Here is an 8,594-nt window from a genome sequence, read left to right as displayed (position 1 = left end):
TGTGGTAGGGGCTATGGTTTTTTTTTATGAAGGCTGTTTGAAAATTTATAGCTGTTAATTTTTGTGTTATAAGGTCTCTTGTGAAAAAATCTCATCGAAAATCACACCAAACTTCTTTTCTATATTTATTTGGTTTACTTTTTTCTTGAAGGTATATCACAGAACAATTCTTATATAGTAGATATTATAAGTCATATATCAAGGTATTTTGACAAATAACCTAAACCATATTCAAATCTGAGGTCCAGAACTTTAACATTTATTTATCTTATATGTCCTCACTGATTACATTACAAATAAAGTGTGTATGATTGTCACAGACAGCCTCAAATAATTATGCAGGATAATTAAAAACTTCCAGGAAACAAATTAAATCGATATCAATTTTTAAAAGTCAAAATAAATTAACCACAAAAAAAGCAACCTGAGGATTAGACGTATGTTGCAGAGTCAATAAAATTGTCCTTAGTCACTTAGAGTTTGCAGAAATTGGGAATTGCAAATAGATCAGCAATTTGTACATGAAACACAAAGTAAAAATTAAGTAAATTCATTCACATGTGCAATAATCTACCCACTATTACATATTTTCAATAATGATGTGACAACAAAACTCATTAATATTGATCAATATCTCATTCACAGTAAATTTGTTCAAATCAAAAGCAAATAAAATCAACTAATGTTGTTGACCGCAGTCAGCAGTTGTGGGTTCATGTATTGCTTTTCTTTTTTTTTAAAGAAAGCAACTTGTTTTTATCATTTCTGTTGTCTCTGTTTAGAGAGTGTTGTCTCCCTTTGTATAATATTTGACGTTATTGATATTGCAACTTATGTGAACGTGGAAAAAGTCGGACTTATTTATGTATTTCTTATTTCGGACATTTGGACTTGTTTCTTATATTATTTATAGTTTCTGTTTAATCTTTCAGACAATTTCATTTTAATATATTCAACAGACAGTGTTCTTTGATTTGCATTCTTAAAGATATTTCATGTGTGTCATTTATTTAACCTAAAACTGTTCATAAAACTATGCAAGGATTTGTGTTAAGGTTCATCATAACAAACGGACTAATATGGCTGGATTTTCATTCCAAAAAATTACTCCGAGTACAGACTTACCTGTGAAGTTGGAAAAGTTTTAATGCCTGGCATCCACTAGATATAATAAAGTTAAATGCATTTTGTGTTTCAGAAAGATAAAATCTCTTTTGGATTTTGATGGGCATTTTTTTTCCTTCATGCAAAAGGTGTGAAAATTAACTAAGTTGTGGTACAACTATGAGATGCTCCCTCAGGTAAAAAACCGGTTTGTATTGTTTTGATTGTCCTTAAATGACATGGACAACAGGTATCTTCACAACTATAGATTAGTTAAATAGTTTATCTGAGTCAGTGAGTGGACAGTATCAAAGTAATTCAGGTGTTTGTTTATTTTTACACCTTTTGCAGAAAGGAAAAAAAAATGCCCATCAAAAACCAAAAAAGATTTTATCTTTCTTAAACACAAAATGCATTCAACTTTCATATATCTAGTGGATGCTAGGCATTACAAATTTCCTAACAGCACAGGTAAGTCTGTACACAGAGCAGTTTTTGAGGTAAAAATACGGCCATATTTGTCCATTTGTTATTATGAACCTTAATTTATGTTACACAACTATGTCATTTCATAATTATTTTAATCCGTTAATGTCGTACATAGATAATTCTTTTCAATGTCTGTTTTACCAGTTCTTGTCCAGGACATGTATGATAACGATGACATTGATCCGTTTTTAAAGGCAGTGCTTTAAGGCCTGACTTTCAAGTCATGAGGTTCATCTTTCCTTACGCAAATCTTTGCTGGGGGTCATTTTGCAAGAAATAGATCCGGAAATGTTTAAATTTCTCCTCTACTTTTTGTGGTATGTATTGGTTTTTGTTCCTTTCATTTACATTGGGAAATAAAGAAACGATCAGTGTGTATTGTTCGTTTTAAAAATCTGTTTATTAATGTGTCTTTTGCATTATAAGCAGTCAATCTGATTACAAACTATCATTATTCGAATTCCGTGTGGAAAGAGGTCCGCTCAATTTCGAGTACTATTTGCGATCTAAAGATATTTTAAAATCATTTCACTCGTTGATATAACATGATATTATAATTAAAAGTCGACTGACCGTGAATTATATTGCATAATATACAATTTAAAGTATTTCTGTACGTGAAGCCGTATGACGTTATAGTTATTTCGGTCTCAGTTATGAAAAATATGAAATTATCGTTCCTGAATAGGGTTCCACTAATTAAAGACAAGAAGCGTCAAAAAGTGATAAGAAGCGACAATAAAATTAAAATAGCGATAAGAAGCGACAATATAATTAATTTAGCGAGAAGAAGCGTCAAGAAGACTATATAGCGACTTGAAGCTCTCAACTGCATCTGCACATACGATATTGTCTTCCAGTTGGTCCCAATGTAGTATGCTCTTGACAAACTACTATACATAAATAAAAAAAATGTCATTGCAACAACTTATTCCCCATAGATATTAAAAAAAACATGCATTATTTTTTATTATAGGGGCGGTTATAAAACATTTTTTATATTACTGTACATTGATAGGTAAAAATATGTTTTTATTAAGAAGAAAGGGATTAGTTTTTATTAGATATAAAAAGAAATATTTTTTATGCACACGCTAAAAATTGGCCATCAAAACAAAAAAAAATCAATTTCCTTTTAAAGAATTTATTGAATCAAAACCATGCAATATCATTTCCTTTCTAACAGTGAAATTCTTCTTTTTCATAGGGACATATTTGATAGGTGTAGCTTCACCCTATCACATCAAATGAGAATAGCCTCGTGAGAGAATTACGATTCGCTTGTCCCTTGTTAGTTATTGTCGCTTCGTCACTAAATTAAACTTCTTGTCGCTGTTTGTCTCTAAAATTCTTTTTGTCTCTTATTAGTGAGACCAGTCAGTTCCGTCCTTAACTTCCGTTTTTGCACTGCAAAACAATCACACAATTAACGATGCCTAGTCCTTGTTGGTGTGTACCTGAGTGTCATTTAAGAGGAGGACTTGCATTTCTAAATGACTTAATAAGAAGGAAAAGCTGGATCAACGCCATGGCTCAAACGTAGATTGTCATGTGCGATGCAATCGTAGAACCCATATCAATCAGCTGTTGTTTGCAAGGCACATTTTACTGAAAACGACTACGTTCAGGAAACTATTCATGGTAAAACTTTATTTTCTTTAAGAAATATATACTGTTATTTATATAATCGCCATGCAAGTAAACCAAAGTCTGTTTGCAACCGCAATTATCGTTTTAGAATAAAAAGGGGGGTGAATTCAAGACGTCATAACTTTTGGGATTACGATTCAATATCATCTGTTTGACATTTTTTGGTTAATACTACAATTGTATGATTTTTCTACAAGAGATATATTATACTGATAATTATTTTAGCAGTAATTATGTAAATTTCGGTTGTAATGACAAGAATTCATGAGCTATGCCTCGGGCTTTCTTGAAAAATATCAATGACAATGTAAACAGGAACAAAACATTGACATGAATGATGCTCTCCACCTATGTTATAGTTATTTAGGTATGTGTGTTGCACAAGTCTTTCACAAGTTTCAAAAAAGCTAATGTTATAAAACTTTTTTCAGGGCACATACCCACTTTATAGAGACTTGTCTACTGCCATGCATTCCCATCCTATTTTCATGCACCATTTGTAAGCAAGAGACTGAATGGTTTACAAAATTAAAAATCAGGACGGTGTCCCGTTAAACCAAAAGAACTAAACTGGATGAATATTGTAGGAGAAATCTAGAGGAAAGTTTTGATTTGTGAAATTGGTTTTCCTGAACAGATGTACATTCATCCTGCAGGAAAGATTTATAACTGTCCACCACCAACTGACGAGCTAATGTTGAGCTTCACAGATGGAATTACTCAAACACCATAAATGCCTGTGTTTTCAGCACAGATTTCCCAAATCATGACACAGCTGTGCATTTTTATGCCCCACCTACGATAGTAGGGGGGCATTATGTTTTCTGGTCTGTGCGTCCGTTCGTCTGTTCGTCCGTTCGTCCGTCCGTCTGTCCCTCTTCAGGTTAAAGTTTTTGGTCAAGGTAGTTTTTGATGAAGTTGAAGTCCAATCGACTTCAAACTTGGTACACATGTTCCCTATGAAATGATCTTTTTAATTTTAATGCCAAATTAGAATTTTTACTCCAATGTCACGGTCCACTGAACATGGAAAATGATAGTGCGAGTGGGGCATTCGTGTACTGGGGACACATTCTTGTTTATACCTGTTAAGAGTTCAAAACTAAATATTATTTTTATATAAATAAACATATATTGTGTCATTTTAGAACTTATATTTTTCCAAAGGATGCATGAATGAAAGTAGTGAAATTCATTTTCTTTTGATATATAGATTTGAATTACAATTGTTCATGTTATTGTAATGCATATAAAAATAAGGAGATGTGGCACAATGTTAATATATGATATTCTGTGAGTTTATCAAACTAAAGGGGATAAGAAATGGGTATAAGCAGTTACAGGACTGTACTACTGTACAATCTCCAACAATGAGAAAAACTCATACTGTAAAGAGAATTTCATATTTACAAGTAAGTTTTGTTTTTGCATTGAATAATTTTCTTCTATTGTCTTAAAAGCAAATATGGGAAGTGGTTAAAATGCTAATGAGACAGCTTTTATGGCCACCAGATGTCATTGTTACCTTGATTAAAAACTCCTTTTTAGCTCACCTGACCTGACTCATCACTTGTTTTCGTCGTCCATAAACTTTTACAAAAAGTCTTCTCTGAAACTACTGTGCCAAATTTAACCAAACTTAGCCAAAATCATCATTGCGGTATGTAATTTAAAAAATGTGTGGTTAGACCCGGTCAACCAACCGAGATGGCCACTATGGCCAAAAATAGAACATACAGGTAAAATGTAGATTTTGGCTTATAACTCTGAAACCAAAGCATTTAGAGCAAATCTGACATAGGGTGAAATTGTCTCTTCAGTAAAGATCTATCTGCCCAGGAATTTTCAGACAAATCTGACAACCCGTTGATGGATTGCTGCCCCCAAATTAGTAATTTGAAGGAAATTTTGCAGAGTTTGGTTATTATCTTAAATATTATTATAGATAGAGATAAACTGTAAACAGCAATAATGTTCTGCAAAGTAAGATCTACAAATAAGTCAATATGACCAAAATTTTAAGTTGACCCCTTAAAGAGTTATTGCCCTTTATAGTCAATTTTTAACAATTTTCATAAATCTTTGTATTTTTTGTTAATTTTTAAAAAATATTTTCAACTGTAAATACTGGGCCATGTTTATTATAGATAGAGATAATTGTAGCACCAAGAATGTTCAGTAAAGAAAGATCTACAAACACATCCCCATCATTAAAAACACAATTTTGTCATTTTATATGTGTCCGTTGTTTAATATGCACATAGACCGTCCAAGGTGAGCGACACAGGCTCTTGAGAGTCTCTAGGTCATTAATACAGGTAGATAACTTTATCATGTTTATACTGAAAAATAATTTTGCTTGGAGGGAGAATTTTAAAAAAGTTCTGTCTTCAAAAGAGTTGACATGTTACTATGTACATTAACCATTATGTTACTTGATGTTCTAGCAATACACACAGAACGGAGACTAGTCAATCTTTGTGAATTATTTTTCATAGGATAGGAGTAATTGAATATGTGTATATAATCAATAATTAAAAATAGTTTTATTTACATTAAAAAGGAAAAGTTCTTATGTCTTAAAAATGCATTTCATGGCGAGGTTCAGAAAATATACTGTAGACTATACTGTAAACAGTAGACTATAGATATAGGTGAACTAGGTACAAGAGAACTCTAAATCTTAAATACTACAAACCACCTCTGTTCTATGGAAGATAATGATATAACTGGACTAGAAATACACACAACCTGTAATTAACTGCCTTTACAGCGCTTTCGCGCTTTGATTCAATTACGGTCCATTGTTACTTTAAAGTGTTAATCTTATGTTTGTAAGATTTGTCAACTTTATTATTATGTAATCTTAATTTCTTTGGCAACCTGTAAACATTGTCTATCTTTATAATGTTTCGACTGAAGTTAATTCTTCAGTCAGAGTCAGCCTTTTGAACTGACATCATCCGTTCATTAAAGTGAAAATAAAATCCATACTGAAAGTCTTCGTTTGTATTCGCTCTACCAGTCTGTGAGTTAGTTCCGCCAGTGGATTTAAAGCCAGAGATAAAACATTTTGTACTTAATGCACCAAGCCACACAGCCGGGGAAAATAAATATTTTACTAGATGCACAAATGCAAGCCATACAACCAGGGATAATACATACTCATACTGTGTACCTAAATAAACCATTGCTCTGAGTCATGTATACGATCTTACTTCGTATATATTAATAATTTCTAGGTAAATGATTGGTTAAAAGCAACCACATGGGGACCGTGAATATTTAATATTTGGTTAGTAGGCATGATTTAGTTCAATACATGGTTAGTACTGGTGGTACGTCTCTTTGTAAAACATCACAGTGTTGAGAAAAAATCTTAAAGGTTTCAACAGACGGAGAAATTGATGATGGACGATTTAAATTAATCCATCAAACACATTTAAAGTTTTGATATAACCCCGTATGTAATTTACTTACCCCATATTTATTGTATTAAGTCACTAGCACTATATGTTACTTTTGATACAAACTTTGCACTAGATGCAAAGTCTGGGATAATAGTTCATAAAAGTGATACGCAATTAAAAAATAATAATTGGGTAAGCTGTAGAAACTTTTAATGTGAGACAGAGACAGATGTAATGATCTGTTCAATGTTACACAACGTAAGTTTACATTTCAGGTATATTTTTTTTTTTTTTTTTTTTTTTTTTTTTTTTTTTTAGATTAAAGACTAAGATTTATAATAAGAGTTTTTATCTGATAATTTTGGAAAGTATTTGTAACCTGAAACACGATGAAATGATTTTAATTTTTTTTAAATTTTAATTCGGTTTAGTACTCACGGATTTGCTAAAATCGTGTTTTTTCAACTTAGTCTAGATAGAAAATCTCTGTCGCATATCAAAAAATATATGACGGAATGATTGTTTTTTGAGCAGGGTACGTGTATTCAGGCTGCTCTCATGAAATACATGCATTCTTCAAAAAACAATGAAAATAAATGGTTTTGTTGTCACTATCTAGTTCGTTTCATTTTGACCAATATATCGCAACCAGAGCGTGAATTTATGGTTATTCGGAATGTATTTTTCTCCGGAAAAATTGCATATTGCACTAGAAGTAACAAGTACGCTCAAAAAAACACTCGGGTCCAATAAATGGCGTCTGAACCAATAACAATTTTGCGGTGTTTCATAAATTCAACACATTTTTTTGATTGATCCGTTGATATAAATATTGTCCCTGTGAAATTGATATCATATAAAACAAAAAGAAATGTGTTATGGTTACCAATGAGAAAAATCCTCACAAGAGACAAAATAACATAGAAAACGACAATTATAAGTACGATCTTTAACAATGAGTGAAATTCAAACTGCATAGTCAGCTACATAAGGCCCCGAAAATAAATGTAAAAAGTTTAAATGAGAAAACTAACGGCTTATTGTTGTACAAACTTATGAACGAAAAACATATATCAACTACAAACGAAAACCACCGTATAACAGGCTCCTGACTTTTGACAAACGCATACATAATGTCTCGGGTTTAAACTAGGTTGAAGGCACCATCCCTCCTCTCACCTGGGACAGTGGTGTACTGTTTTAGCATAAGAACAAACTGTAAATTATTTATAGCAGTGGAAAAAGGACGAACTAATCAGATTGATATACAGCAGACATACATTTATTAAAACATAAAGTAGACCTGACAGGGTATTTATACCTCACCACCACAAAAAAATCAATAAATACAGATCTGAAAGTATTCGCCGTAACTGATAGCTAGTTCTAAGCCATTGACAAAATTCATGCATCTAAGGTTATAATATTAACCAATACACATCCAATGGATTTCGTATAAAGACGTCGATAACAGTCAGAGAAAAACATATCATTGTGCAATGCCAAGTTGCAGGTATCGACAGGTTGAAGAGCCATGAAGGATATTTATGAAACAAAATGTTTGTGTCGATGATGGTATAAACTCAACTTTAGTAGGCATGGATGGATGGTTGTATAATTACCGGACATTTGCAAATTAAATGCAAATTCAAGACGATAACATGATCATGTGATACAAAATACAAACCCTGCTTTGCACTAGACCGACACACTGAGACACATATTTAACGTGATATAGTAAATAAGGTTATAGTTCCCAGGTAGAATCCTCACCCTACCCAGACAGGTTAATCCGAGCCGACAAATCTTTGCTTTTACTCCTAAACCGCGTGACTAGTGGAAAAGCAACACAAATCATTGAGAGTGCTGCTCACAAGAAATCTCACAAATAAAATCAAGAGTTCCAAGTGGTGAAGTTCAATTCATTCATTCGTAAATTTT

At 32.4% G+C, this 8,594-nt stretch overlaps 1 long non-coding RNA gene across 1 annotated transcript; it reads left to right on the top strand.

Annotated features, from left to right (window-relative positions):
* The first annotated feature begins 2,688 nt into the window (after nt 1-2,688).
* On the top strand, nt 2,689-5,731 carry LOC143055979 (uncharacterized). The gene is made up of 2 exons (XR_012972188.1): nt 2,689-3,234; nt 3,675-5,731. It is a non-coding gene; the product is annotated as an uncharacterized LOC143055979 (long non-coding RNA).
* The last annotated feature ends 2,863 nt before the right edge of the window (nt 5,732-8,594 follow it).

Source organism: Mytilus galloprovincialis, chromosome 13 (genome assembly GCF_965363235.1).
Source record: "Mytilus galloprovincialis chromosome 13, xbMytGall1.hap1.1, whole genome shotgun sequence".
Lineage (NCBI taxonomy): Eukaryota > Metazoa > Mollusca > Bivalvia > Mytilida > Mytilidae > Mytilus > Mytilus galloprovincialis.
Note: the sequence above shows the minus strand (reverse complement) of the source record. Positions and strands in the feature narration are given on the sequence as shown.